General features: G+C 40.5%; 1 long non-coding RNA gene across 1 annotated transcript in view; it reads right to left on the bottom strand.

Annotated features, from left to right (window-relative positions):
* Window positions 1-20,764, bottom strand: part of LOC146797726 (uncharacterized) — a 237,521-nt gene that overhangs the window by 68,417 nt on the left and 148,340 nt on the right. The window contains exon 3 of the long non-coding RNA XR_014969033.1: window positions 15,625-15,767. This is a non-coding gene — a long non-coding RNA (uncharacterized LOC146797726). The remainder of the gene's footprint in view (window positions 1-15,624; window positions 15,768-20,764) is intronic.

Here is a 20,764-nt window from a genome sequence, read left to right as displayed (position 1 = left end):
AGTATTAGTTTTATTATTTTATTATTATTATTTTATTATTATTATTTTTATTATTATTATTAATCGTGTTATTATTTAATCGTTACTATTCATATTAATGTTAACTGCAATACTAATAACACTGGAAATAATATTAATAATAATAATAACAATGCAACTAGATTATAAGTATCATTATTATTATTCCTATTATCATTAATAGTTTTTTTTAAATGACTATCATTTTCATATAATTACTATAATTAATGATTATATTATTATTATCAATGTTAATAATATTAATAATAATAATAATAATAATAATAATAATAATAACAATAATAATATTAATAATAATAATAACAATAATAATAATAATAATACTGCCGTATGGTTGCTTTGATTTTACATGGTATTCACAGCAATCTCAAATTGTCTTGCCTAATAGAAGTTAGAATTTTTTTAAGGTGAGTGATTAGTTGTCACTACCCATAATTAAGCTGTTTGCCCATACGGTGAGTGAAAGGAGGGGATGTGGGTAATTTTTCGTGGTTATCCTTGCGGTGTATGAATGTGTGCCCCTGAGTATCTACACTTGGCCAGTGGGGTATATCTGGGCACATGCTGGCATCTACTGGCACTTGACTCATTGGAATGTATGGGATAGCTTTGCATTTGGCATTGACTGGTGTCTGATGGTGCATGACAGGACCCATGGAGCTGACCGCTACACCATAGGACATGCCCGAACATGAGCTGGCATTGAGTGGCAGATAATACATGAGTCCACGGGTTATAGTGCACTGTGATTTGGCATGACTGTCGTATGGCACTCATTGATACTGAGAGGGCAACTGGGCACATATCAGTGATGCCTTATTGTGGATAATACCTGGATTTGTGGCCTTGGTGGGCGTATGATAAGAAATAACTAAGCATGAGAGAGTACTGAGTTATATATTTTGAATTAGCAGACACTTAGAAATGACTGTTTTTTTGGGGGTGTACGGGAACATCAATGTGTAACTTCTGGATCTACAAAGGCACCCGACAATTACTGGCTGTCTGGGGCAAACCTGGCCATAGGGTCACATTGACCAGCATATTAAGGATACGTGGGCACACAATGATGGAGAAATATAGAAATATGTTGGTGATGAATGTTATCTATTTATGTACAAAAATGGTGAAATATTTTTTGAGGTGCCAGTGTGTGGATTTATTGATTTTTGGGAATAGTAAATAAATGTTCAGAAAATGACAAAATGATGTTTGTAAACAAACAAATGTTGCTAAAACAAATTATTATTTGGAGACAAAATCCGTGTATTTTATGAAAATGAGGAGTAGAAGTTTCAGTATACAATTGGCTCTTTTTTCTGGAATCTAAGCTGATATTTGGGACCCCTAGGGCCTCCATTTAAACCATACCTTCACCTATGTACTACTTCCCACCTATCAGACAATCACCGATTACGATTTTATTTTTCTCCAGAATTTTATATAGCGCAAACTTGACCCGAAGGTATCGGGTATCAGAGCGCTTCACATGAGCGCAATGCAAGGATGAAGGCAGGTATTACCAACCAGATGCCAAAACCCCATTACCATCACCACTAGCAGACCGAAAAATACCTTCAGATGCAAGAATCAGGAAGAGATTTATGCTGCCCAATTCTCACTTGGTCTACTGTGATGGAGATGGATTGTCGTGGCATAGTAGTTGGGCCTCTGCGCTTGTAGCCCCTATTTCCTCCAGCCTTATCACCCCTGACTCAGGGAATCAGTTGCAGGTTAAGGACCAATTGCCTGGCAGGTTAGCTCACTTAACATGTTGTTCAGTTTGGGCAGTGTATTTACATGTCACCTGCATGAAGGTTCACCAGCCACTACTGAGCCTACCCAAGCTCAAGGTTTAAGCTGGTCAGGAGGTCTGTGTTATGCAAAAAACAACAAGCACATTCCAAAACAGTCAGGAGTTAAAGAAAAAACTAAATATAAACAAGCTGAAAAGGAGTTAGGTAAATTTAGATTCAGGATGGAATTATAAGCGGAAACATGATAATAATTGACCGCATCATTTTGAAGGATTAATCGCTGGGGCGTTATAAGTGGGATGTATGGCTGTTGTACTCGTGTGGTGGGTTTCCCCTAGTAGATTTCCTCAGTTACACATACCTGTAGCAACGCTACTTCTGACAGGTACCATTCTGTCTTCTGATTCAATGCACTGCTTGTCACTGTACAAGGTAAAAGGAGGTGGTAATGGTTGATTGACACCTGTCACTCTAATTTTGACTCATCTAAGGGTTTGTTAGCTTCAAGGTGGTGCACTTGAGGAGCAGAGTTTCTGGCTGTCTAGTGACACATTAGGCTTCTGTATAAGGCACTGGTGTTTCTGTCATGGCAAAGGCTTATGATGTATTGGCCTGAAGCCAGCATGTTGAAGGAGGGAGTCGTGGAAACATTCTACAAGAAGGACAAAAATGGATACTGACATCATAAGCGGTTATGTTCTCTAACATTTTCTACACTTTCATTTACTTTGGTTGCTCCCTCATAGTAGCCATTGGATTAGTATTGTGTGCATTATCAATGGGTTCTTACATAGTTGCAACATTCCCTGCTGTATTGTAAACCATGTAGGTTAAAAGAGGCTTTCTTTTATGAGATGGGATAAATGTTGCAGGTTCTGACATATTGATATCTGTGGACTATAACAACATAGAAAATATATCTTACATTAATTTAAATATTATGTGGCCGATTTCGATGTCAGGCGGAGTTGCTCCCGCCCGACACCGTCTCATAAACGGGACCGAGCGACACCCGGTCAGCGGTTCAGGCCTCCTCATTAGGATGCGACTGAACACTGTTGGGTCGCATTCAAACATTTCCCAATGGAAGCATGCATTACGGCCGTAGATCGACCATAATACATGCTCCCATAGTGAAATGGGAGTTGTGGTTCATCCCTGCCATGGGGTTCAGGGATCAACAGGGGGCACCATTAGTGCCCCCTTGACCTCCAACCGAGGCTGGACACACAAGAGGGCCCTGCTGGTGGCCCACAAACACGCTTTCTGACATGGTTTCCATGTTGCGCAGGGCAGCATGGAAACTATGCCGGAAACCATGCATCATAATCCCAAGGGTGGAAAGGCCCACCCTTTAGTATTACGAGCTGTTTCCAACTGGCCGATGGGCTCCTTGAGCCCGTCGGAAGCCAGCCAGAATGACCTGCCAGTTTGAATTCCTACTGGCTGATACATAATCAGCCGGTCAGAATTAAAACTGATGATGGCAGTCGGAAAGCCTCTAACCGAAGGTTTGAGGCTCCCCGACCACCATCATATTAGGCCCCTATATATTTATAGTTAGCCATATTGTTCTATACCTTATTATAGTTCACATTTGACACTCACATTTTTTCTTTTCTTCTTTGCTATGATTCTGTTTATTGTAAAGTTTTTAAAATTATTTATTTTTTGGGAAGTTGTTTTGAGTTTTTTCTTTATTCCCTTTTTTGGATATATAATGAAAAAAATGTTGTTTTATAAATTTGTTTTTAGTTATATTTCACATTTCATTTTTGACTTCGTGATTTGATAGTTTACTTTTCTATTAATAATTAAATATTTAGAGTTATTCTTTTTTTTTCATTTACAATTTTAATACTTACATTTTCTTTGTGGCTTTTCTATTGGTTTTATTTTGTGTTGAGGCTCTATGTATTCCCTTAAGTTTTGGTATTTCATTTTCTGCCATTTTGCTTGCATAGTTTAAAAATAAAATTAGCTTATGTGTTTAGTTTTTTATAACATTGTTTAGATGTTGGTTTCATTTTTCTACCTTTGAAGAATTTTCTTCCTTTTTGCTGTAAAAGTCAATCCTGGTAGTTTTTTGACTCAGTTGAGTACCAATCTCCTTGTAGGGTGGCATGAAGAGCAGAAGGTTGGTTTGTTTTCTCGTTCTTTATTTAGATACATATTTTTAATTAGGTCTTTATTCCCATTTGTGAACTATTTTTCTTGTACAGTTAATTGGGTAAAGTTTTTGTTACTAGTTTACTTTTTTTACCTTTTTGGTAAGATGCTAATAATTTTCTTCCATGTTTAATTATATGTATTTTTGACATATGCTTTATTTTGTGTATTCTAGTTAATTATTTTTTGTTGATTTATTTTGCAATATTTTAGTTGTCGATAATTTTTATATTGGTTGTTTAGCTTGTGTTCCATTTTTTTATTGTGCTATTGATATTCTTGGTTTCATTTTTTTTATTCATGATTGTTTTTATGATTAAATTTTATTTATTGTTCATTTTAATATATTTGTATCCAAAATATTTTTCTTGCTGATATTTTTTAATTTTGCATTCGACTGTATGAAAGTTGCTATTATGGTTTTCGATACATATATAAGAATATTTTTGCATCACAATATTTTTTAGGTTGATCTTATGTCATATAATAGAGAGTTTTAATACTTGGTCCTGCCAATAAGTTGCTTCACCATGAGGCAAGAAAGGTACTGAGTATCGACTTGAACCTGGGTCATTATGTGGAAAGCAAGGTGGTTATTGGTAGGAACCTGATACCCACACCTGGATTATACAGTTGATATAAGCAGCGATCAGAGCAAATTTCATGGTCACGATTGAGCTAGACAGATGCTTCTGGTCAATAACATTGAATAAAAATCAAGACAAAGCTGCCAGAGAAGCAAGAAGGATTATCAATAATTAAATTAATCTATTTCCCTTTACTGTGAGGTTATTTTCTTGATACTAATATCACTTTAGTTCTGGCTATCTTGAGAGGATAGCCAATTAACTTTATTGTTCTTTACCATGCTCAACTGGTTGTTCTTGAACAAGATATTTTTGATTAACAATTCTCAGACTTAATTTTTCTTCAGATAGTGAAACCAAATGGCTTGCCCTACACAGTCCTTAGTGTAGTGTCTTGTGAGTTAGAAATGATGGAACCATTTTGGCTCCAGATGGACTCTATAGAATTGTAAGTGTTAGAGTAGAATGCAATCACAGCTGATTTAGAATGTTGAGTTCGCACTTACATGCAGACAACTAAAGATATGTAATACTAAGCTCTGAGCGTGTCCTAGTTATTGGTGGGTACTTAGGCTGGGGAGGATGTTACAACTGGTGAAAAGGAGGGATCTTTGCAATGCTTTTGTTGTTTTCAACTTCTTTACATCGGCTGGAGTTGACCTTTGACTCCACATGCGTTAGGCATCTCTTCCATACTTCAACTGTAAGGAAGAGGATGTAGCCTTAGGGTTAGAGCGGTCGACCTCGAAGCTGGTTAACCGGGTTCGAGCCTCGGCAACGACGCTACACATCCTGTGATTCTGGGCAAAACACTTAATCTCCTGGTGCCTAACAAAAAAAAATAAAAAATCGAATGTGTTCATCTGTAAGGAAACTGGTACTCATGTAAAGTGCTCTGATACCCGATGTCTCGGGTCTAGTTAGCGCTATATAAAACTCTAAAAAAAAAAACTGTAATACAACAAGGCACACACAAGCAGTTTGCTTGTACCACGACAAACTCTCTGGGAGAGCACTGTCGATCTTTGTGTTACTTATCCCCCAACTCGTCACCAGTTATTTAATCCAATACCAAATGATTATGAACAATACATCTTCAACCAGGAACACAAAGCTATGTCTCTGAGAGTTATTAATCAATACTTGTCAGATTCATTCAGAAGACAACTGCAGAGAGAAACTCCAAGGGGTCTATTATAATGGCGGGCGGATCGTCACCGCCATTATGGCGGTGGCGATCCGCCCGCAATTATTCTCCGTTCGCATGCAATTTACCCCCCGCCTGATTATGTTGGCGGGGGTACTGCGGCAGACGGGAAGACCATCCGCCGCTTTTCCACCCGGTCGATGATTTGACCGGGCGGAAAAGGTTTGAATATGGTGGCGGTGTCTGTTAGACACCGCCATCCATATTACAATGCATGCGGGGAACAGCCTTTCCATGGTGGGAAAGGCATGTGGATTTTGCAGTTGGGGGCTCGTTGCGGGCCCCCAGGATGTTGGGGGTTGGGGGCGGCACATGGAGGTACCTATGGTACCCCCCTGCATTGGCACGGACAAAGTGACAGGCACCACGCAGTGCCTGTCACCTTGTGCATGCCAATGCGCGACGTGCATTCCCAGCATTGTGGTGGGCGAAGCTGTGAGCACCACCTGTCACAATGCAGGGAATAGAGGATGCCACCACCACGGTGGCATCCTAATTGCCAGTGCGGGACCGACGCACCACTGGCGGATGGTCCCAGCAATGCTACTGCCATCCTAATATGCCCCCTAGTCTTTAGTGAGTGTTAATGGCTGCCAGAGCTGAAGATCATGCTGATAGACAAGCTGCTGACATGGAGGCCGGAGTTACCCAGAATTAATCTGTCATGCTTGTGAAAAGTAAGCCAAAACAAAAGACTGAAGGACACAGAGTGATGTCTACATGTAAAATATTGTGTTTTAGATGTGGATTTTCATTTGCACACACATGTAAATGACCCACTCTTGGACATGTATGTAAAGGCTGTGGGAAGGAGAACCATTTTGTGACAGTTTCCAAAGCAAAGTGTGTCACGGCACAAAGACAAAATGGCTGCCAGAACGTTCCAGAAGCAACGTACGACGCAGGCCCACGGGCCAAGCGGTGACATCAGTTAAGACAAATCAACACTGAACGATATCAATATCAAGTGAAAGTGATGAAAATGATAATGCCATGTCGATGTTTACCTCAGAAAAGCGTGCACATGTTGGTTTGGCCGCTTGAGAAGAAAAATGTCAGTCAAAGAAGCATTGACAAGCCAAAGCACCAAAGTAATTCAAACATTGTCCAAAGATTATACTGAAAGTAAATGGTTGTTTGATATCTTCACTATCGAATGTGGTGCATCATTAAACATTATGCCTGAGAAGAAATACAATTAATTATTTCCATTGCAGTAACTTACACCATCGAAAACCAAAGTGTCAAAATACAAAAGAGCGGTAGTAGTGTCTAGCAGATCGCACCTCAGAAAACAATGTATATTCAGACTGGGCAGTCAAAATGATATTCTTAATTTCCCTGGTCACAAATGGCAAGAAAGCAATTGATTGTGGTGCCACTCAGGGTAACAAATACACCCTACTACCTTAGGTGCATAGACACACAGATCCTGCAAAACAGTCACTATGTAATACAATATACATTACAAGTACCCCGGCACTCAAAAGTAATACCCTTTTTCCTTTATGTCTAACCTTTATAAGCAAACTACATTCAATTTTGTCAATATATCACTGGTGACAAACAAAGATGGATTCATACAAAAGATGTTCTTTTTAATTTAAACAAACATTAACCCCTTGAGTGCCCATGACGAGATGGTCTCGTCATGGGCCGCGGTTGCGCTGTGCCCATGACGAGACTATCTCGTCATGAACCCCGCCCGCTAATTCAACGCCCGGCACAGGGCGGGGAAAGGGCGGGGCACACAAGGGGTTAAAGCATCACAATTTTAAAACAAGACCATAAAGACCCCTTGTTCCTCGAAAGGCATGACAATGGGGAAGCTATTTATAAAGGATGTTTGAAGCTCTACAGTCTTGGTCCAAAAGCGCAACAGCCGACACGTGTTTCGTCACATCTAGTGACTTCCTCAAGGCTTTCAAAAAAGAATATTGTCTGTGACAAACAAGTTCTGTTTCCTGAAGTTAAAATGCCGGACGCGGCCACGGTATGACCAGTACTTTCTTGATTAGAAAAAGGCGATGTCCGCTTATCCCACGAGTTAGAGTTCCGGAAATCTACCTAACAAGTAGTTCCGAAAATATGTATCATAGATCCTGAATATGTTTATGTCTCAGGTTATTATATAAAAAAACAGCCATAATTAAATTTGCGAATTCCAAAGCCCACGCTCCAGGATTCCGGCACCGACTACATGGGGCCTATCATAGCCCGCTGGGAATTGAATTATGTCTGTTTCCTACAAGAGAAGCTAAAGGTTACATACATCTCATTATAACTGAATTACGGAATGACGAGATTGTAACAGGGGCAGACGTATTTTGGAACTTGTCCGTCGGGCTTTGGAAAACAATTTTTTTTATATAATAACCTTAGACATAAACATATTCAGGATCTATCATACACATTTTCGGAACTACTTGTTATCAATGAAAACCAAGTTCCCTCAATAAACCAATAATAGAAAGCAAGATGAGAAAGCAACTCATGAGAAGGACTTGGTTATTAAACAGAAAATGAAAGCATGTGCTGACCAGAGATGATGTGCAAAGAACATCATCTTTAAGAAAGGAGATCGAGTACTTGCACAAATGATGCAGAGCAGAAAACCTGTTGCTCCATTTAATTCAGAACCTTTTTAAGTGGTGTCTATTAAGGGACACATGGTGAATGCCCAGCGTCCTGGGAAGTCTGTTTCCAGAGACTCTTCTCATTTTAGGCACTTAAGTTATTGTTCATCAGATCTAACTGTTGAAGAAGAGACTGGGTCTACAGCATTAGTGACTGGCGTTGACTCTACACCGTTGATGCATATCCTGGACATTGGTGATGACAGTTCCCGATTTCCAAGAACAAGATCAGGTCAACCAATTAAAGTGACAAAACGATAGATTACAGAGATTTAATTGTTTATGTCTATATATATATATATATATATATATATATATATATATATATATATATATATATATATATATATATATATATATATATATATATATATATATATTTTGCAAAAACATAGAGGGAGATAGAGTGTCTTGCTAGATAGAAATGAGGAACTCTTTTGGCTCCTGATGGTACTCCGTACAACTCTGGCATAAGTGCTAGAGCAGAATGCAATGATGGCTGGTTTAGAATGTTGAGTTCACAGTTACACGCAGATGAATAAACACATGTAATAATAAGCTCCAGATGTGGTATAGTCATTGGTGGGTACCCAGGCTGGGGAGGACTCTACACTTAGTACAGCTCAGAAGAGAGGGACATTTCAACATGACGGCTACCTTTGCAACAGTTACTGCATAGTACAGCATGGAGGCTTTGACTTATTCTAAATCACAATCTCAGGTCCCATTCCACCCCCGAACAAGACTATATGAAAAATATTATATGCATATGTTGCTCTAACATCAGCTGTTCATGTCAGCAGAACAATAGGATAAGTAATACCAATGTGTCACATATATGCCTCCTACATGCAAATTTTTAGGGTTCAGTGATGTATTAGGTATATGGGTAGTAAGTGTAATTTAGGGCCCAGGGTTGGGTTGGGTATAGGAGCATTGAGGGGTTATAGGGCTCAGTGATGGGTTAAGTTCAGGGGTAGTAATGGGTCTATAGTGCCATGGGATGGGTTGAATATTGCTAAAGTATTTTGTTGGTGCTCAGGGTTGGCTAGAGTCCATTGTTCTTCAGGAGTTTTTAGGGGATCAGGCATATGTTCTGTATAAGGATATTAAGGGATTTTTAGGATTTAGGGATGGGTAGTGTATAGAGCTAGTAATGGGTTTTTACGGCTCAGGGATGGGTTCGGTATAGGGGTAGCACAGGGTTTTTTTGCATGCAGGGTTTTAAAACAAGGGAATCAAATTTACTTATCCATTTCCCAAAAACTGTGTGATTGGAGGGGCTTACCTTACCTTGAAAACAAAAATCATATTGACATTTATTCATTTTCATTTGTTTGGGCATTTATGTTTTTAAAAAAAGTGTGTTAGGTGATAGAAGCAGGATTTAAGGATAATAGGAGACCTAGGTGTGAAGAGTATTATTTTTGTGCTTTTATTGAAGGAGAGAGGTTTTTTTTTTGTAATGGAGTAATGTACTATTAGGACTCTAGAGTGGGTATTTTCTTTGAGTGATGGTATTTATTTTTTGCATTTATTAAATATTTGTATGTTTACCTTTAGGGGTGGGATGCAAGGGTGATATGGGCCTAGGGTGGGCCTGGAGAGTATTATTTTTTTGCTTGTATTTAAGGGGTAAGGGTTTTTATGTATGTAGCGGGGTAACTACATTTTAGAGTTCAGATGTGGGTGTTTATTTCATTGGTATGTGAGCATTTGTTTTTCATTCTTTGGAGAAAACAAATTGTGTTCACCTTTAGGAGCAGAATCCAAGGGAGATGAGGCCCTACGTGGGGAGTTTATTAGCTTTTTATTTTTATCTAAATTGTGAGGGTTTTTAGTTATATACATGGGTAAGGTATTATTAGGGTTCAGGGGTACAGATGTATTTATTTGGGGCTTTTGATGCTTTTTTATTTTTAAATTTAGGAGTGGAAGTCAAGGATGATTAGGGCCCTGAAAGTGTTTTAATTAAAGAGTGAGGGTCTAATTTATATCGAGGCAACTTCATAGTAGGATTCAGTGGTTTTTAACAAAAGAACAACTGTGTTTTGATAAAGAACTACATGTGTTTTTATCAGACTGATGCACCGAAAAATACGGTTTATGATCACACTGTATTTACACACTACCTGTTGCTGTGAAATTGGCTCTGATATAAACTGGTTCTTTATTATACTGTTGTACTGTTTACACTCTGCCTGTTGCTGTCATATAGGTTTTGGTAGAATTTTAAGTACAATGTACTGTCCTGTACTAAAGAAATTTGTACATGTCCTTCCAATCATCTGTACTCTTTATAATGGAAGGACCTTGGATGTCAACCTTTTTTGATTAGAATGACATACTATATGCAAATTCTGAAATATCTTGTGCATAGTTTCTTCAATGTTGTTAGTAGGGGTTTTGGTACATTTTACTGAAATTGTACACACTGTTCGTTTCTATGGTAACAAAATTATACTGAATACCATCACGAGGCTCAATACTTTTACTTATGGGATGTCTTTCCTATGCTACAGTTTTTATGAAAACTAATTGAAATAGTTACCTGCTTGATAATTTTACCATATACTCGGCCTTTCCAGGATTACCAAGCTTCACTCGAAAAATTAAAAAGGTTCGGTTGACGTAACTCTTCTTTTGCATGAGATTTATGTCTCAATGGGATTTTTACTTTTTTGTAGTTATCATGACACGTGGGAGGTTAGAAACAGTTGCGCCTTTTTTCCTTTGGGGTGACAAACTAACATCTCTTTGGCACGCTTTCGGAGTACTGTCTTTTCTAAATCTATTTCTCTTTCTTTTTTTCACTGGTTGCTATGGTTCTTTTGGGTCTTTATTCTGGGCATACTTTCTGTTTGATTCAAATTTGGTGATCTGGCACTGGAATTTTTAGTATTGTGACCTAACCATTTGGTTGTGAGAGGACGGTACATTTATGTTGCATTATTGTCTCTACAGCCTTGAGGAAGTGACTGGATGTGAGGAAACACGTGTCGGCTGTTTCTGCTCATCGGGACTGTTGCACGTAATCACCAAATGAACATTCTGCTGGCCCTATATTTCCTGGGATTACTTACATCTGTATTCAGTCCTGAATCTAATAAGTTTGATGGTGTTTTTAGCTTTATTGCCAAATCACTTTTGTTACATATTAAATTCTCAAAATTTGATTTTGAAAAATCTTCTGTGTATGAATCTATCTCTGGTCTTCAACCTGTGAATGTACTGAATTTTGAAATGTACATTTAGAGATTGACTGAGGTTATACACCTACTAACTGTTATAATGCCGGGATTCTTAGATTCAAACAACTGTGTTTTAATTAAATGTTTTTTTGTTTTCATTTAGGGCATTTAAACATTTGCCTTTATAAAAGTTGTGAATATTTTTAAAACATACTTGACACATATTACATTACACATAATAGTATAAATATTTTTAATTTAATAGTTTATTATTTGATTAAAATAAAACACATAACATCAAATGTATTTACTTTTTTAATTAAAATTGTAAATAATATTTATTTTAAGACATATTCATTTGTACATAATATTTCTAGAAGTATTTCATATTAACGTGCATATCTTTAGTTGAGTAAATAACATTTCCATCGTTATCTATGTGACAATATGCCTTTTTAATTTCTATTGCTGCCACATTTTTTGTTTGGATTTTCCCATTTGTGGCATTTGCTTCTTCAGTTGGTAGAGTGTCATGGTGGAGGATGGAGGGATGTGGCTGTGTTGCACAGGTAAGAACCTTATTTTATTGACCCTTAATATTTGTACGGGTATGTGTACTGTTGGTTTATTTGGGATGTGTTGTTGTTTGAATGTTTTTTTTTAATATTTTCATTTCTATGCAGGTTGGCAAATGTGTATACTGGGATTTTATTTTTCTGAAGTGTTTTTAAAAACATAAAGAACAGTAGGGCTATTTTACTATACTTCTCTTCTCTACTCTTTATGTGTTTGGGGTTTTAATGCATTTTTATAATGTTTTCAACAGATATCGGAAGCCTGGAAATAGCTTCTTGACTTCTAGGATCTTGGTTTGTTTAGGAGTGTCAGATGTAAAACTTGACTTAAATTCCCTCTTTTTTTCCTCTCACGTCTTTTTATGTAGTTTATAAGAACTATAATATTTGGAGATTTTCGAAGGGTTTCCTATGTGGTTATAGTTTGGAGGATTGATGGTATGCTACATGCATTTTTTGGGTTTTTCTGGAACAATTTTTAAAAGATAGGATGTCTTATTATTTTTTCGGTTTTCAATGGTTTATACAATGGATTCTAGATTTCTGATTTGGATTAATTTAGAGTGGAGATGTAAGAAGTACAGAAGCACCACCTCCATTCAAAGAATTAAGACAAAGGATGTATTCAAGTTTGAAGGGTTTTCAGGTATATCTATTGTGGAATGATGGAGTTGAAAGGGGGATTTATTTACCCTTTTCTAACTTCTAAAAGTCAAGGAAGGAGAGCACGAAAAAAAACGGTAATGCAATATATTGTTTAGTAATATATAGTAAATTGATAAAAGTGTAGTGTGTATGTAGTATATTGTAGGTAGTCTGTTCCTCCAAACATGCCAAATTGTTGAACTGTTGAAAGCAGTCATTCATTTATTTATTTTGTGTTTTTACTGACTTCTGAGTTGCAAACAGGACGAACAAAACTTTACTTGTCTCATTTCCTGGAAATTGTGCTCCTTTTTCACATTTTCCCAAAAAATTGGTTAAAAGTAGGGTGTGCTTTTCCTACAAAGGATGAAAAACGTCATGCCAGCCCTCAATGACATGTTTAATCTTTACTCCCCCATCTAAGAAGGCTGAGTAGCTGTTCCACTATTCAATGCATATCATAGAATTCAGACGCAAAACGACCTGCTTAAATGACTGGTCCATTGTTCCTCAAAATAATTTGGCAAAGATACCAATTTGTCCTCATTGTTTAAAAAATAATTTGATTGTATTATTGTAGTGTAGAGGTTGACTACCTGTTCAGGAGGAATGCAAGCAAATGCAGCTAGATTTTTAATTTCAAATTGTAGGTTACTGTTAGATATTTAGGGCCTGATTTAGATTTTGATCAGACAAACAATGGTCTGATCGGAAAAAGCAACAAGAGGCATAGGAGGACTGAATATATCAAAAGATCTCCTACCACTATATGGAAAAGAAGAACAATCTTGTAGATTCAATCCACAGTTACAAGGTTAAGGCAGCAGACAAGATTTAAAAAACAGAAGATTAAGTGCATTTCTGAAGTTTAGTTAAACCACTTTTAAGTCAGTCTCAAATAACAGCTTTTTTACACATTGTATCGAAAACTCTCAGCTCCACAAATGAATAAAGTGATAAAGATGAGTGCTCTGAGAAGGTGCTCGTGTGGATAAGGAGTAGAAAAAGGAAAAGGAAAAAGGGGGGGTCCTTTAGACCTTTTCACAAATCATATTATCGTACATGGAAGCCTGTCCGCTATACAATTTCTATAATTTCTATATATCATATATCGCATCTGGAAGTGGTCCAGTTGTTAAGCTACTATTGCCACTCTGCATAGATATCCAAATGATCCAGTCTTAATGAGAGAGCGTTAACATTTTGACCACACACCTGGGGAGGGAAAGGGGCCACTGAATGCCTCAAAAGCGGGTCTTCATCAGGACTAAGATGGTGAAGGAGTGACCTGGATGCCAAAGTCATCCAACTGAGAAAATAGACCTGGATTCCATGAAGCAGAAGGGCCCAAAGGCTACACTCTGATGGGTGAACAATCTCCACTCTAATATATGGTCGACACAGTGATCATAATGAGGAGAACACAAGTCTTCAAATTCAGCTTAGTCACTTGGTCCAGCCTTGCTTCCACTCAACTGGCCATGGCTAGGACAAAATCCACAATTGGAGTCTGGGGCACACAGAATGTAGTTAATCACATGGGCCCTGCAGCTGCTAGCTGTTATTAAGGAATCCTTTCTCAAACAAAGTTGCTTCCATGTGATTAACTCCCTCCGTGGCAGCAGTTTCAAGTACTCCGTTGTGTTGAAAGTATTCTATTCGCCATACTTGGATGTCTGCTGGCTGAAACACAGCCACGGCGGTCTCCTCTGCTGGCTAACAGTCCTCTGTTGCTGTCATGCCAACGGTATTGCGTCAAGCCTATTTAGATGTTTCTGGTGTTCTAACGGCACTTTGTTGATGGATTGTGTCCCTGGTGGAGTGGAGACAGGTAAGTACTGCTTATTAATGTGTCAATACACATATGTTTCATGTTTGCACCCAAAACATATGTAGGAAATGTGTTATGGCCCTCTGTGTTGCATATTGCATGCCACACACACAACATACACACACCATTGAATGCACACCCTCAAGCACCACAAGCACAAGCACAATACCCAAAACCATCACAACAACAATAATTTTTTCTAAGTGTCAATATAGGGGTGTTCAATTTACCTTGATAAGTAGGAAGATGAACACTACTGAGTTACACCTAAGAAAAATATTTCATTAAGAGCGATGCAAAAATACACGAGGCTACACCAATTGTCAATACATGATTCAAAGTAGGACAATTCTACAAGTAGCTTACCTTAGATTCTGTTGACAATGGAGTCATTTGGCATCGTGGTTAACTGTGGGCGGAGAACTACGCTCTGCCCGCGGAGTGTGCGGAGATTTGCCTTCTCCGCATTCAGCGGAGTAGGCAAATCTCTGCCCACTCTGCAGCGGAGCGGAGTTGGCCCGCCCCTGCCTCCACCCCCCCTATTAACAATTAAGCCTACATTTATCAAAAGTAAAATAAAAGACACTTACCTGTACTGCGGTGTCCCCGGCTGCCCTCCTCCTCTTCCTCGCGACTGTGGGGGATCCTTGCCAAAACTTGCATGCGCAGTTTTTGCAAGGATTACCCAGACGGCGGGGATGAGGAGGAGGGCAGCCCAGGGGCGCCACAGTACAGGTAAGTGTCTTTTATTTTACTTTTTGGATCAATGTAGGATTAATTGTTAATAGGGGGGGTGGAGGTGGGTGGCGGAGGTGAGCAGAGCGTCACAGAGTTTGCTCCCAACTCTGTGGACCTTCTCGCAGTCCTGCTATGCCCACTACGCTCGGGGTTAATCGTGGTGGAGTCAGAGCAGCTAAGGATGGACCTCAAAGATGGGGTTCAAGACAGAAACAGAAGTGGAAAACTGTTAAAAAGCTAAGTTCCTACCTCACTTCCTTCGGCTCCGCCAACTAAATGTAAGAGGTATTCCTGCCACAATTGCCTCGGCAGAAAAGCACAGCATGATTTGCTAGGCGGTAACCTTGGCTGGAGTCCCGACGACAGCAGCTTCTGCCAATAACACCGACAACCTGGGAAAAAAATCATGGCAGAGTCAGCAGTCTTTCCTCCATAAACCTGCAAACATCTATACATGGGGGCAGACTGCCACGTGCTGGGCGGTGAAACTGTTGAAAAAACTACAGCCCGACCATTACCACCAAAATCTGGCCCTTAGTCTCCATTAGGAATGTTTTATGCATTTTAGCCAGACTGCATGAGTGAAATGGAAAAACATCCCAGAATGAGTGCGTAAGGGTACTTTTTAAATTATTGTAACCATATCATAGACAATTATAATTTTCCCAAGTTTTTTGTTGCTTATCTTTTTTTACTGCTAAATGTGTGTTGTAAGTTGAAAACTGTTTGAGAGTAAAACCCCAATAATCTAATGCACCCCAATATTTACATCACACCAATATTTCCATCATCCCAAAATTTACCTCAGTAGGTTCTGCTCCGGCACCCTAGACCTTGCGATAAGATTCACCACCCTCCTGAACATCAGGCCCAACCAAATTAGCAGAATTATAAATAAAGACTGGGACCTCTCCATATAACTTAGTTTTAAATCATGGAAAACAGAGATGCAAAATATATCCCATGAAGGCTCAGTTACAGAATACTAAGGACCTGATTACGACTTTGGCAGTACTCCTGCAGAGTGTGTCAGGAATCATATCAGTGTCATTTTTCTTGGCCAGAACAATAAGAGTATCCACCTGAAGAGAAGACACAAGGTGGTAGTGAAAACCTTTTTGGTAAATGTTTGGAAAGATCTCGGAATCGGGAACGAGTTCACATTCCAAGATGGCTGCTGCATTTTACAGTACTTCACCATAGTTAGCACGGTGAACTCTCGCTAGCGTTGATTCCTCATGGAACTCTCTTGCGCTGTTCTCTGCGCACTTCAATAAGTATAGTTAAAGAGAGGACACGTTTTTGCTATCGTTCCTAGTCACAGATGCTCAGTTGGAGGTTGCAGTTGCTTCGTCAGCCAAACAGTCTTTGGGAGTTTATCTCCACCTCGAATTGGCTAGGAGAACGTTATAGTTCATCCTCTTCCTGGTTTACTGAACTTCATTCCGTGCTTCAGAAGTCTTGAACATCTTCAATGATTTTTCAGCTGCTCCTGCCTAGTCCGTGAGAGCAGAGCCGCAGTGAAATTCCTCAAGGCTATTTCAGAGTTGTGGTAGGAGCCACATTTCTTCTTTGACTTCCAGTTTCAAGTGTTTGGACCCAGCTTCCAGTTTCCTCGCCTTAGACTCATCATCCAAGTAAGCTATTTAATGCTTAATTCTGAGCTGCCTCGTCAAAGGAATCTCTCGCAATACTCTATCAAGACTACAGTAAGAGCTTGTCTTCACTAGCAGCCTGAAAGCATACTCTCTGCCTCCCTGAAGTGCTTTTCCTTTCCTTTCCTTCCTTCTGTTACTTCCCCTGTTCCTTTTTGCGTGCTCTAATTGTCAGTACTAACGGGAGCTTACAGGAATTCCCAGCAGCTATTTATTTGAAGGACTCTTCGTCATTGTCAAGAAAGGACTGTGACAGAAAAACATTTGAATACCACCCACTATTGGGTTGTGTGTTTTGTTTCCTAATTCCTGCTAGGATTCAGTTTACTACTATTCTGTACTTACACTATAGAAGAGATGAAATAACTCCTCCTGCCACTGGTAAGAAGAGGGTTAGAGTAGAACTAAGTAATGTGCTAAATGTTAGAGTTGTAGAGGGATTGATTTAGTCTGTCTCTCTCTTTTTTTCCTCTGTGCATTAGATCTTCTCCATTCTGGAATCCACATAATCTCTACACCAGTAGAAGCTTACCAGGACTCCATTGAACCGAGAGAGGGTCAGCTGAGGTCTGAGTTGTCTCTTCTTGTCCCATTTCCTTTCCCCCTTGTTGTTGCAATCCTTGTGAAATCTGAGACGAAGGTACAGGCGGGTGGGCATTGGGTAACTATCCTCCATTCTGCTTCTGCGGAGATCAAGGTACTTGACAGAGTGCCACACCAATGCTCCGCGGGAGGACCGCCAGAGCCATTCTCACACTGCCTGTAATCCTTGTCGGGTGGACGTGCTGAGGCAGTCCCACAACGGTGCCTCTCTACGGCTCATAGGGGAGCCTTAGAAAGGCACCACAAAGGGACCACCACAATACGTTCCTGCATGAGTAGGAATGCACCATGTTGTGCATTCCCTCCCGTGCAGGAACTGGAGGTGCAAAAATACAGGTGGCACAATATGTGCCCACCTGCATGCACCCCCATGCACAAAGGCACAAGGGGTCCCTGTTAGGGCCCAGTGCCCCCTTTGTTGCCTCACTGCCACCCTTTTGATGGTGGTCACACCACCATGAAAAGGATGGCGGTGAGGCAACTCGTAATATGCTCAGTGGTGCCAGAGTGGCACCGCCAGCATATTGCAGCCTCTGACCGTGCGATCACGGATCCCAGGCGGTTGCAGCAGTCCTGTGATGGTCCAACTGCCAAAGTCGTAATATGGTGGGTGGACTGCCAGTCTGGATGTGTAAGGACTGCCACCGCGATCCTGCGGTCCAATGGACCACTATATTCGTAATCAGGCCAATAGTCAGAAATCAGAATTATTCTAAGTCCCAATATGCAACAAAAATCATAAGGGGAATGGACAGCATCCCTAGAGGAAAAAGAAAGGCTCTCTCGAAATGGACAGAGTCGTGTGCATAAATTGAAAAGGTCCCTGACTCACACACAAAACCAGGGGTTTTATACACAATTTCTGAATAGGTAATAAGTAAAAACGGCAAATTTCAGATTGACATGACAAGTGATAGCACATATTGTTTAAATCAGGATTTAGATCGTTTTCAAAGGTAAGACAAACTCCAGCAGCTTCTACACAGTTGGGGCAGTTTGCAAATGTACTACACCATATGAAACATTTTTCAAACAAAGGCTCATGCACTAGTGTATTCTAGCAGGCCTACATCAGAACTTCCAGTGGTCGAAGGCTACGGATCTTCTCTCATATTTTCACTCGCTTCCTCCTCCCCCGGCTTCTCACGTTGATCTCACTGCCTTAGAACGAGACATCTCGCTCTCTGAAATCTCCCATGCTGTTTCTAAAATGCGTCACGGTAAGTCTCCTGGTCCTGATGGCTTCACTATTGAATTTTATAGCCACTTCGCCTCTCTACTTCTCCCTAAACTATTACTATTATTCCAATCTTTTCTTGCAGCGGGTTCTTCCAGCGGTTCCTTCCAACAAGCCTTAATCTGTTTAATTCCCAAAGAAGATAAAGACCTCTCCTTATGCAAGAATTACAGACCAATTTCTCTGGTCAACACGGATTATAACATTTTGGCTAAAATTCTGGCATTGCGCATGGATCCCCTCTTACCCGATCTCATTAGTCCTGAACAATCAGGTTTTGTCAAGGGCCGTCTCTCATCTGACAATTCCCGTGTTTTTCTTAATATTCTTAGTAAGGCTTCCTCTATGTCGCTCCCCTTCGCGGCTATTTCTTTAGACGCGGAGAAGGCCTTCGACAGGATTGGGTGGGACTTTATGTTCCAAGCCTTACGCTGGATCGGCTTTTCTTCCAAATTCATCTCTATTATTTCTTTACTCTATTCTAATCCCCAAGCTTCCATTTTTGTCAACGGAATGACTTCGAATTATTTTTCATTACATAGAGGAGTCAGACAGGGGAAGTCCCCTATCCCCCCTACTTTTTGTTTTATCCTTGGAACCCTTTCTTACCAAAATTCGTCTGGATAATAGTATTTCTGGTTTTAAATTTGGTTCGCGTCAGGTTAAGCTCTCGGTTTATGCTGACGATATGCTTTTTTACTGCTCTGACCCTGCCTCCTCTATTCCCTCTTTTCTTCAACAGGTGTCCTCCTTCTCCGCGGTCTCCGGTTATCGTCTAAATGCTGATAAATGTGAGATTCTACCCTTAAACCCTGTTTGTCAAAAACACCTTTTTTCCCAAACAGGTTTCTCATGGCAACCATCAAAGATCAAATATCTGGGTGTTTGGTTCGCTCCCCTCTTGTCCGATACGCTCAAATTTAATTTTGATTACGTCTACAAGAAAATGGACACGGCTATTCAACGTTGGAACCCGCTTTTTCTGTCCTGGTGGGGTCGGCTCAATTTTATAAAAATGATGTTATCCCCCCTTCTGCTTTATACCATTTCCATGCTTCCAGTACACATTCCAGTTTCTTTCTTTAAACGGATTGATTCTCTGCTGCTGAAATTCTTATGGAATAGCAAGCGGCCTCGGATAGCTTTGGCATCATTACGCAAGGATAAGGCCCAGTCTGGTGTGCGCTTTCCGGATTTCAGAGAATATCATCGAGCTTTCTCTATGAAACAATCAGCCCGTTGGTTCTCTTCTGACCTCCCGCATTATCCACCTATCTGGTTAAGTATGGAATCTTCGGAGGAGCCTAGCGCGCAACCAAGATGGCCGCGTAGGTGCGAGGCTCCCGAGGACCTCCGCGACCTCCTACAACTATCCTGAAAATATCCTGTCCTAGATGAGGGGACTGTGTTGGTGAGCCTGAGCTGAGGTGGCACCCGTTTTCCGCTTCCAAATCGGACCTCGGACACCGGCGTGAGCACCGATCGAGGTTTGCGGCCTTCTCCTCGCCGAACCCCGGATTTGAGCTGTGGGGCGATCCGGAGACAAAGTGAACAACAGCGGCGGGCAGGGCTTGGTGACTCGCGTACCCCGCACTTTCACTTTCGCACCCCCCTTGCTGTCTCTGCGAGGTTGGGACGCGGGGCTTCGTGTGTTGGTGTGGCCTCGCTGGGAGACCCTGCCTGCCCGCCGGCTGTGATCCACCCCGCAGATCTGAGGTGGCCCCCCCCCGGAACCCGTGAACCGGCTTGCCTGCTCTTCACGACGTGGCTGGTGCGACCGGGAGACTGGGACCATGGCCACGAAACAAGATGGTGACCGGGCAAAGATAAAATCGACCCGGCGTGGCGCAGTCCATCAGTCCAACAGCATGGACCGCTATACCCTCCAGAAGGG

Source organism: Triturus cristatus, chromosome 9, assembly GCF_964204655.1.
Source record: "Triturus cristatus chromosome 9, aTriCri1.1, whole genome shotgun sequence".
Classification (NCBI taxonomy): Eukaryota; Metazoa; Chordata; class Amphibia; order Caudata; family Salamandridae; genus Triturus; species Triturus cristatus.
The sequence above is the reverse complement of the archived record's forward strand: the minus strand, read 5'-3'. Positions and strand labels throughout refer to the sequence as shown.